This window comes from Babylonia areolata, chromosome 8 (assembly GCF_041734735.1).
Source record: "Babylonia areolata isolate BAREFJ2019XMU chromosome 8, ASM4173473v1, whole genome shotgun sequence".
Taxonomy (NCBI): domain Eukaryota; kingdom Metazoa; phylum Mollusca; class Gastropoda; order Neogastropoda; family Buccinidae; genus Babylonia; species Babylonia areolata.
The window spans coordinates 29552662-29565161 of NC_134883.1; positions in this window are offsets into that span (position 1 = coordinate 29552662).

Here is a 12500-nt window from a genome sequence, read left to right on the forward strand (position 1 = left end):
AAACTCTTCTTCGTTCTTCCTCGTTCGTGGGCTGCGACTCTACGTTCACACCTGCACTCGAGTGGCCTTTTTTTTTTTTGCGTTTGACCATTTCTAGCCCCGGCCATATCATAGGCAGTCATACTCCGTTTTCGGGGGGCCGGGTTGGTGCATGCAGGGTATGTTCTTGTTTCCATAACCCACCGACCGCTGACATGGATTACAGGATCTTTAACGTGCGTAGTTGATCTTCTGCTTGCGTATACACACGAAGGGGGTTCAGGCACTAGCAGGTCTGCACCTATGTTGGGAGATCGGAAAAAAATCTCCACCCTTTATCTACCAGGCGCCGCTACCGAGATTCGAACCTGGGACCCTCAGATTGAAAGTCCAACGTTTTAACCACTCGGCTATTGCGCCTGTCCATACACACACACACACACACACACACACACACACACACACACACACACACACACACACACACACACACACACACACATTTGATCTTATGCATGCGAATACCCACGAAGAGTGTTCAGGCACAAACAGGTTTGCACATGTGTTGACTTGGGAGATCGAAAAAAACAAAAACAAAAAAACAAAACAAAAACCACGCTTTTCCCACCAATCGCCGTGACAAGGATTCGAACCCGCGACCCTCAAATTGAAAGTCCAAACGCTTTAACCATAATAATAATAATAATAATAATAATAACGCAACATTCTGCAGACCCGGTCTCTTCTTGAATGGGTGTGTGTGGGGGGGGGGGGGAGGGAAGAGGGGGAGAAGGGGGGGGGGGTTGGCTCAGAGATACACTGCAGTGTGGTTGACACCTACCCTACTACTACTGTACATCAAGCTCCATTGCTCCAGACAGGACGTGGAAGGACAGAACGACGAGACGTCTCTCATCAGGGTGTGCTGAAACAAAAAGGAGAAAGAAGAAGAAAAAAAATCATTGGAACAAAAATTTAGTGACGTGATAGGTGCAGATTACGAAAGCAGATAAGCTCATGAAAATAACAACAGCAACAACGAGCAATTATTATTATTATTATTATTATTATATAGCGCTGAATCTTGTGCAAAGACAAATCAAAGCGCTTTCGCATCAGTCATTCTCACGCACGCATAACTCTAAAACTGGAGAAACTGAAGACGAGGTAGAGGCAGGGAATGGAGGCTATTTTGGGAAGAGGTGGGTTTTAAGGCCAGACTTGAAAGAGCTGAGTGTGGAGACTTGACGAAGCGAAAGAGGAAGTTCATTCCATTTTGCAAGGTCCAGAGACAGAGAAAGAACGGCGGCCAACAGTCGAGAGTTTGAATCTGGGTATGCGTAAATAGAGTGGATCCGAAGCTGATCGTAGTGAGCGAGATGGAGTGTAGAAGTGAAGGCAGCCACAGATACAGGAAGGGGCTGATTTGTGAATACATTTGTAGCATAGAGTGCTGATCTTGTACTTTATTCTGTGTGAGACAGGGAGCCAGTGGAGATCCACTCGGCTGTTTGGCCCGTCACACACGAAACAAATGCAATACCCAGCTGCCATATAGCTATCGCTGTGTAGAAGGCTTGTGTATCTACTGTTGTGCCAAAACAATGTTTTGAAAAAAACACACACAAAAACACAACTAACTTGATTAATTAATCAATCTATCAAAACCCAAGCCATGAAGGTAAGATGCGATCTTACTATTCCTGGAAAACGATGTCTCAACTCTTTTCGGATACAGTTTCCTGTGCAGCTTCAGTTTCACTTTCAAGAGGTGTCACCACAACTTTGGGACTGATCCGAATGCACCACACAACATCCGCATAAAAAATATAGAAATTAAAAACTCAGTGAGGGTGTGGGACGGCGGGGGTAGGGGTCGGGGGCAGGGGGGAGGGGATTGAGGGTCAGATGCCTGGCCTTGAGATCAATTCTATTTCGGATTTTGCTTCCCCCGCTCTGCCCCCTTCCCCCCCAACCCCCACCCCCACCCCCCTGCTCCCCCGACCCCCTTACGAAACAACAACATCACTGAAAACAACAGTGCGCTGATGTACGGATGAAAAGATTTTGTGAAACCCTTCCGCCTTTAGTGTATCTGTAATCAAGAGCGTTGATATTCCTTCCTCCACGATGTGTTGGGATCTGTCGCCACCTTCGCCTTTTTTTTCTTTTTTCTTTTTTTTTTCAATCAGTTCAAAAACAAGTTCCTGAGCAACAAACAAATTACAACAATAACCACAACCAACTAAAAAAAACAACACACACACAAAACAACAAGAAGAGAAACATGTTTCTTGGTGTCGTTTGACCAAGTTATTAAAACAACAACATCAACAACAACAACAAAACAACAACAACAGCAACAGCAACAACAAACGATAACATTGGAATCAACAACGACGACAACAACAACAACAACAACCACCAAAACAACAACAACAACAGATAACAATGGAATCAACAACAACAACAACAACAACAACAGATAACAATGGAATCAACAACAACAGATAACAATGGAATCAACAACGACAACAACAACAACAGATAACAATGGAATCAACAACAACAACAACAACAGATAACAATGGAATCAACAACGACAACAACAACAGATAACAATGGAATCAACAACGACAACAACAACAGATAACAATGGAATCAACAACAACAACAACAACAGATAACAATGGAATCAACAACAACGACAACAACAACAGATAACAATGGAATCAACAACGACAACAACAACAACAGATAACAATGGAATCAACAACAACGACAACAACAACAGATAACAATGGAATCAACAACGACAACAACAGATAACAATGGAATCAACGACAACAACAACAACAGATAACAATGGAATCAACAACGACAACAACAACAACAGATAACAATGGAATCAACAACAACAACAACAACAGATAACAATGGAATCAACAACGACAACAACAACAGATAACAATGGAATCAACAACAACGACAACAACAACAGATAACAATGGAATCAACAACGACAACAACAACAGATAACAATGGAATCAACAACGACAACAACGACAACAACAGATAACAATGGAATCAACAACGACAACAACAACAACAGATAACAATGGAATCAACAACAACAACAACAGATAACAATGGAATCAACAACGACAACAACAACAACAGATAACAATGGAATCAACAACAACAACAACAACAACAGATAACAATGGAATCAACAACAACAACAACAGATAACAATGGAATCAACAACAACAACAACATATAACAATGGAATCAACAACGACAACAACAACAACAGATAACAATGGAATCAACAACGACAACAACAACAAAAGATAACAATGGAATCAACAACGACAACAACAGATAACAATGGAATCAACAACGACAACAACAACAACAACAGATAACAATGGAATCAACAACGACAACAACAACAGATAACAATGGAATCAACAACGACAACAACAACAACAACAGATAACAATGGAATCAACAACGACAACAACAACAACAAAAGCAGCAGCAGCAGCAACAACAACAACAACAACAACAACAATAAGAACAGAAGATAACAATGAAATCTAACAACTCTGCTGTACCTGACGAAAGACACAACAATAAAATAATAATAATAATAATAATAATAATAATAAGAAGAAGAAGAAGAAGAAGAAGAAGAAGAAGAAGAAGAAGAAGAAGAAGAAGAAGAAATAAATAAATAATTTTAAAAAAAAAACAACCGAACAACATCTCATTCCCCCCTCCCCTTTCCTTTAAATGGTTCTTCTTCCTTGTTTCATTGATCATAATGTACAACACGTAGATTTAGACGAATCCGTATTCTCCAGTGTCAATAGATAACTATTTTTGTTGTTGTCGTTGGTGTTGTTGTTGTTGTTGTTGTTGTTGTTGTTGTTGTTTATGTTTTCCTGTTCCTGGCATCTCAACAAACACAGGAAGGAGGTCAGTCTCAGCCCATCGCAAGCTAATCACGTTCAGCGCGGTAACTAGAACCAGATCAAAAGGACAGAGAGACGAAGCCTACACAGACGGAATTTGGGATAATGATGATATCACTAACTGACACAAACCACTTTCTGCTCCTGCTGTGTAAAGTTTGTTTGGTTTGCTTGCTTCGTTCCATGTTCCTTCTTCTTCTTCTTCGTCGTCGTCGTCATTGTCGTCGTCTTCTTCTTCGTCTTCTTGTGTTTCTCCTTCTTCTTCTTTTTTTTTTTTCTCCTACCTTCCTCCCCTCTGTCTCTCCTTCCTTACCTTCCTCCTTCCCTCTCTCACGCCCACTCTCTTTTCTCTCATTTGCACCCCCCCCCCCTCTCTCTCACCCTTCTTCCGCCACCACCCACCCCGACCCCCCATGTCTTACTCTTCGCCCTCACTCTCATTTCTAACCCCACCCCCCTCTCTCTCTCTCTCTCCCCTCTCTCTCCCTCACTGCCCCCCTCTCTCTCCCACTCTCTCTCCCTGTCTCTCTCTCCCTCCTCCCTCTCTCTGTGTCTCCCCCTCTCTCTCTCCCTCCTCTCCCCCCCCCCCCCCCCGCCCGCCTCTCTCTCTCTCTTATCTTCACTTGCCGGTATAACAAAAAGGTAAAGAAGGGCATCATTCTAACGATGGGTCTGTCTGGGTTTTTTTTTCAACATATCAAAATTAATGAGCGTGCATGCCCCCCCTCCCCCCTGTCCTTCCCCCCAACACCTGCCTCCTTACTCCCTCCTACCCCCCCCCTCTCCCACCACCTTCCACCCCCCGTCCCCCAACCTCCCTACCCTTCCATCCCTCAATTCTGGTTTCCTAACGTCTACGAATACCAGTGCTCAAACGAGGATTCTGAAATGAGAAAGAAACAATCATGACAGGACTTTCAATGCACACACTATAAATACGTACACTGCTTTACAAAGGAATGGTAACACTCAGTGCAGTGCAACGCAAGGCAGTACAGTACAATACAATACAGTACAGTACAGTACAGCACAATACAGCACACTACAGTACACTACAATTGCAACGCAACAAAGCACCACACAACACAACACAACGTGCGCAACACAACGTGATTCATCACAACACAACACAACGTAACTCATCACGACGCAATACAACATAACGCAACATAACGAAAGTCAATGTAACTCATCACAACTTAACTCAACACAACACAACACAACACAACACAGCACAGCACAGCACAGCACAGCACAGCACAGCACAACACAACATAACGCAACGCAACTCAACACAACACAACCTAACCCAAATTAACACAACTCAACACAACGCAACACAACGTAACAGAACGCAACGCAGCACAGCACAACACAGCACAGCACAACGCAACACAACATAACGCAACGCAACGCAACGCAACGCAACGCAACACAACACAACACAGCACAGCACAGCACAACGCAACGCAACGCAACGCAACACACGACACCACACCGCAACATAGCACAGCACAACGCAACGCAACGCAACACAACACAACACAGCACAACGCAACGCAACACAACGCAACGCAACGCAACGCAACGCAACGCAACACAACACAACACAACACAACACAATAAACACAACACAACACAACACAACACAGCACAGCACAACGCAACCGACCACAACGCAACGCAACGCAACACAATTCAGTGGTACAGGTCTTTAAGCGCGAGTATTGATAATATATATATATATATATATTATCAATAAAATCATTTCCTTGGTAGTCTGTATCGTCCGAATGTGACGTAAGTATGTGCTCGTCTGAGTCACATCTCGTTTGATGTAGACTCACATGCTGTTTATGGTGCCATAGTTCGGATCTGCATGTGCATCCGCAGTGAGAGCAAAGCCTCTGTCCGGACTGTTTGGGTGTTGCTATAGCCGAAATAAATATTATATATATATATATATATATATATATATATATATATATATATATATATATATATATATATTGTAGCAGTAGTAATAATAATAATAATAATAATAATAATAATAATAATAATAAATATTCTAATATAATAATATTATTTATTTATTTATGTACGCTTATAGTTGACTTCATCATGTTTTTGCGCCTTATACATATTATCAGTAGTGATAGTAGTAATTTTTAAAATGTATTTATCTATTATTTATTCACCCCTTTTTTTTCTTCTTCTTTTTTTTCTCAAGGCCTGACTAAGCGCGTTGGGTTACGCATCTACTTGGCAGATGTGGTGTAGCGTATATGGATTTGTCCGAACGCAGTGACACCTCAGTCCTTGAGCTACTGGAACTGAAACTGAAACTGAAACTATAGCCGAGTGGTTATAGCGTTGGACTTTCAATCTGAGAGTCCCGGGTTCGAGTCTCGTTGACGGCGCCTGGTGGGGAAAGGGTGGACGTTGTTCCGATCACCCAGGTCAACAGATGTGCAAACCTGCTTGTGCCAGAACCCCCATTCGTGATGTATACGCACATTAAAGATCCTGTAATCCATGTCAGCGTTCAGCGTTCGGTGGGTTATGGAAACAAGAACATACCCAGCATGCACACACCCCGAAAACGTAGTATGGCTTCCTACATGGCTGGGTAAATAAAGAAAACGGTCATACACGTAAACTGTAACATGTCTGTCTGAGTGTGTATATATGTACGTGCCTGAAATCTCATTGAATGACTGAGGAAACGAGTGATGAGCGCCCAATGGCGGCCTGGTGTCAGTCAGCTCTACCCAGGTACGCAGGCTGTTGTGCAGATGACCCCGTGTTTGTAAAGGGGTTAGAGCTTGGTCTCTTACCGAGGATAGGCGCTATACAAGTATTCATTCATTCATTCATTCATTCATTCATTCATTCACTCATTCATTCAATAATATCATTACCATTTTGTTAAGATGTATGTATGCAGTGTGTGTGTGTGTGTGTGTGTGTGTGTGTGTGTGTGTGTGTGTGTGTGTGCGTGCGCGCGTGCGCGCGCGCGTGTGTGTGTGTGTGTGTTCAATTTGGTAGTCACATTTTGATGTGTGTACGTAACATTGATGTAATGTTTTATGTTAACAAAAGCGTTTCTGTACAGCACCTAGAGCAGATTTCTGGATAGTGTGCTATGTAATTATCCATTATCATTATTATCATTATCATTATCGTTGTTGTTGTTGTTGTTGTTATTATTATTATTATTATTATTATTATTATTATTATTGTGGTAGGTGGTGGTGGTGGTATCGTTTTTATTATCATCATCATCGCTTTTACTGTTATTACTATTATCATCATCATAAATCAGATACGCCATTGATAAAGATAACAAACAAACAAAAAAAAAAAACCAAAAAAGTGGGACCTGCTCTTCAAAATCACAGCCACAACCAGTCTCCAATTCATTTATAGGTTCGGCAATCAGGTTGTTAATCACACGCGATATAATTATGTAGCACACGTAATGATGCCTTCTGTATGACTGACAAGTGCGAATCATCCGCCTTGTAACGCACAGATGGTCAGCGTAATGCCACTGATTGAAGAGCACACTGACGTTTTGGAATTAATAACACGTGCGCCTGATCAATTTCGGGGGAGGGGGGGCAGTTGTGGGGATTCCCGATTTCTGCACATAGAATCGAGTCAAGCTGTTTGATGTTCGGTCCATTAGTCTAGCCATCTTATGATCATTGAAAGGTCACTCATTGTGCAGAGAAATAAGGACCTGAACGCACTCGCTCACACGTGGGCCACATACAATCAACACGCACGCACGCAAACACACACACACACACGCACGCACACACACACACACACACACACACACACACGCACACACACACACACACACAGACACACACACACACACACACACACACACACACACACACACACACACACAAGGCTTGCTGTACTGATATCGCGGCGTCAACCAGGACCCAAGAGAACAGACAACTGCAGTGTTGGTCAGGATTTTTTTTTGAGCAAGAACCCAAAGACGCATGCATCCGTGAAGTGGATGATACTCGACCGTGTGGTTGGTACCAGCCTTCCCATTTAACATCTGCTGCACACTCAACTCTAGGTAGGACCCGGCAGCAGGCAAAAAAAAAAAAAAAAAAAAAAAAAAAAAAAAGAAAGACAAAAAAAAAAAAAAAAAAAAAAGCCACATGCTATACATGAAGTGCATGTCTACATGCGTCCACCATTTACACGAGTCTGTTGCCCGTTTACAAAGACGCAAATCTGATTATTTCCGTGCGTTCGTTTCGACATCGAATGGCTGTATTGTGTGTGTGTGTGTGTGTGTGTGTGTGTGTGCTCTCCAGCCGTTGTTTGCTGGCCAATGCTGAACATCCGCATTTCGTTTTCAATCTGAGCATTTTTTTAGTCGTGCGTTCGCACAAAGTTCAGAAGACTGAATACATAGTTGTAATTACTGTTCAGTTGTTAGAGCTGTTCGATTTCAGTTGTCTTTTATCACTTATGCTCGTCCCAATATTCGTAATACGGTTTTTTTGGGCTTTGAGTTTTTTTGTTTGTTTGTTTGTTTTTGTTTTTAAGTACAAGCCGTGCAAAATGTAAGACCTGATTGTGTTTTAGTAACAGAAAAAATGTCAGGAAATGTGAACATGAATAAAGAAGTAAAGGAAGGTAAAAAAAATGGACAGAAAGAAAAAGAATGGATGGAAAGAAGAGAGAAAGGTGGAAAGAATGAAAGACGAAGACTATCGTAACTATACACCAAAGGAAACATATAAGAAGACACAAATATGGAGATAAAAAATTAATCGTAAAATTCCAAAATACAAAAAGCGCAAATAAATTATCATCTCGAAAAGCAAAAATAGATAGATACAGAAATAAATAAATGAATAAATAAAGGACAGTTCAATGTTTGAACAGATAAGAAAATGAATTATAAAACCTACACTTTAAATGCTAATATATAAAGTTGTATACACACTGAAAACAAAATAACCTTTGCGTCGTGGGAAACTTCCGTGTTTGTTATTCATAAATATATAAACAGTTTTATTTCTTCTCGTAATATATAAAGCTGTGAAGCAGACGGCAGTGTTATATCTTGTTTTCTCTAAATTCGATAATCTAGAAGAAAAAAAAAGAGAGAGATAAAGATTATATGTCTTACATCAATTTCTCTGAATATGTTAAAGAGATTGGACATGATTTCTTTTCTGACACGTTCTGGTTTTTGTTGTTGGTTTTTTTTTTCTTTTTTGTTTGTTTGTTTGTTTGTTGTTGTTTTTCAAACAACGCTGTGCCTTTATTTTATATATTTATTTTTTTTTTTTTTTTTTTTTTATTGATTCCAGCACCTGTCTGCTTTCAAAATGTGTAGTTGTTTTCTTGATTACAAAAATGATTTGTTGTTGTTGTTGTAATTGTTACTCCATCCACAGTCTACATCGCGTTACATTTTATATCTAGGTTCCATCCCATCTTTTTTTGTTGTTGTTGTTGTTGTTGTTGGATTTTTGTTGTTGTTTGTAAGACTTAGAAACTGTTCTTTGTAGCTCGTGATCTTATAACACCCCATCGTCAGTCTTTTCTGTGCCTTGATACAATATTTCCTTTTTCTAGTTGGTTTTTTTTTTCTACTTTGTTTTATTATCTCATTCGAAACGCTATGGTTCTCTCTCTCTCTCTCTCTCTCTCTCTCTCTCTCTCTCTCTCTCTCTCTCTCTCCTTTAAAAAAAAAAAACATTTACGATAAGGACCTCCAGAAATATGCGATTGCTGACTACAAACTGAGGATTATTTTCAGCACGGGATATCTTGATAATGTTTCCTCTTGCACTACGAAACTTTGCTCTTGCCAGAACTCCTGCCTGTCTGAAGGAAAAGGAAAACACAACCAGTTAACTCCCTTGTGCAACTGCACCATGAATTTTGTTACTCCTCAGATTTCATCCATCTTCACTTCATACGACGTTTTTTGACATACTTGTGCAAACAAAGTGACACTAACTACATCATCGACGTGTTTCCTACATACACATGTTTTAAAGTGGATACTGAATTCACTAGAATGAACATAAAAGAGGAATTGTATGGACCGTGTCGTCGTTTCCAAGTGTAAAACTATAAGCTTGTCGAACACGCATCTACGATAAATCGGCTACACGTGCTTGAGGCGATGGCAACGTCTTCTTTACCGCGGACTTTAAAGAATTTCTTAATTAAATGCCCGATATATTCGAAAACAACATGATTTAAACAGCGTTGTGACTTCGAATACCGCAATCGATTTAACAGGCTTAAATACGGATGTGCATTAGCGCTGTGAGTAAAACTATTTCGTTCGACCTGAGCGTGCTTGGTTCCAATCTGTTTTGTGCCTTTTTTTTTTCTTTTTCTTCTTTTTTTTTTTAAACCCGAAGCTTTATAATAATGAATACAGAATATTTCTTAACGATTTAGTTTGCTTTTTGTGTATCACAAGTGAGTCTTGAAGGCCTTGCCTCTCGTGTTCTTTTTCTCTTCTGGGCCTACTCTTCAGAAAGGTGAAGTCTAGCCGAGACGTTGCATTCACTTGCTCAAGAACGTTTAGGTCTCTGCCGTCCTAGGTTTTCCTTAACCCTTTCACTGCCAAACTCGCATTTATGCAGCAGCTAGGGACAGGACCCATGTCATTGAAGGGTGACCAGATGTTAGGTCTGTTATCCATGAACCTACTGCGCTTAATGTTCGGTGGTAGGATAAGTCATATTTTCTACCAATCACAGGGGGGGAATCACCAGCTGTATTTAGACACCATATTCACTGTGTTTATAGCACAAGGGAATTTTGCACTCTGAATTGACTGGCGTTGAAAGGGTTAAGTACAAAGTTGAAAGCAGCGGTTTTTTGTTGTTGTTGTTTGTTTGTTTGTTTGTTTTTGTTGTTCTTTTGGGGGCTTGGTTTGTTTGTTGTTGTTTTCTTTTCTTTTTTTTCCTTTTTTTAACACTCTTGTAACCCTTTATTGAGTTTGTTGAGAGCACAGAAGAAGAGGAAACGAATTAAAACAGACTGTATAAATCATGTTAGACGACAAAAGATTAGCCTACACAAACCATCTAGTTTAAAAACTGAAACTGGATAATCACCATACGGGAAAAAAAAAAGTTTATAAAGATTGTGGGTTGTGAATTAAGGCTCACTCTTGATAAAAGGTGTCCAACGTTTCAGACCATAGGTCTGTCTTCCGGGACTGAATTGTTGGATACTTTTTATCAAAAGTGAGTCTTATTTTACAACCCACAGTTGCTGTTGGTGAGCTGGTTTTTTTTGCTTGTTTGTTTGTTGTTGTTGTTTTTGTTTGTTTGTTTTTTGTTTTGTTTTTTGTTTGTTTGTTTGTTTGTTTTTTATAAACTTTCCCATTTGGTCTTCTTATAGACTCAGCAATCATTTTTCATTTTATCTTCGTACCTTGGATGGTCGTGTTTTTTGGGGTGTGTTTTTTCTTCTTCTTTTTCGTCTTCTGAAATATGTAATTTTACTCAAATTTTACTGATATGTTTCATTTTTCCGGCTTCTACAAGAAAATTTGAAAAATAGGAACAAGGCATACCGTCTAGGCTTGGCTCAAGTAATAAGTGTGTGTGTGTGTGTGTGTGTGTGTGTGTGTGTGTGTGTGTGTGTGTGTGTGTGTGTGTGTGTTTTATTGTTGTTGTTTTGTTTGGATTTATTTTTTTACTGATGAAATTATTTCTACTTATGTTTTTTTTTTTCGTTTATTTATTTATAGTCTGTTCATCTAAGATGATGATGTTATCTTCTTAAGTTATCTTCAAATTTTCATCTTAACGGTTTCCATTCAGGAAGCCGTAACAAAAGAGAAACATGCTCTACTATTGATCTTGGAACAACTGCCACTTTTTTTTTCTTAAACTAAAGAACAGTTTTGTATCCTATACCCATCATCGCTACAGTGCATGCATGGATGGAGGGACAAACTACAACTACTTCTTACTTACTAACACAAAGTTTTGAGTACGAGCGGAGAGCTGTATGTCTGTCTGTCTGTCTGTCTGTCTGTCTGTCTCTCTCTCTCTCTCTCTCTCTCTGTGCACTACAACTTTGTATATTTATATATGCTTTTTGTCAATGAATGCAAGTATTGTGATTAGGTACCCGTAAATGTTTACTGCGTATTTGAGTGTATTTGAATGACATGTTAGTATTTCTGTAACCTTTTGTTATCTTGTGAATATTTTGATTTCATTTCTCTTTTTTCCCTGAGGGCTGGATGTAAAAGAAAGCAATGCATGCTTATTCCACTTTCCTCATTAAAAGAAGTTCGTTCGTTTGTGCGTTCTCTCTCTCTCTCTCTCTCTCTCTCTCTCTCTCTCTCACACACACACACACACGCACACACACGCACGCACTCACACACACACACTCACACACACTTTCACACACACACACACTCACACACACTTTTACACACACACTCGCACACACACATGCACACACACACACACACACACACACACACACACACACACACACACACAC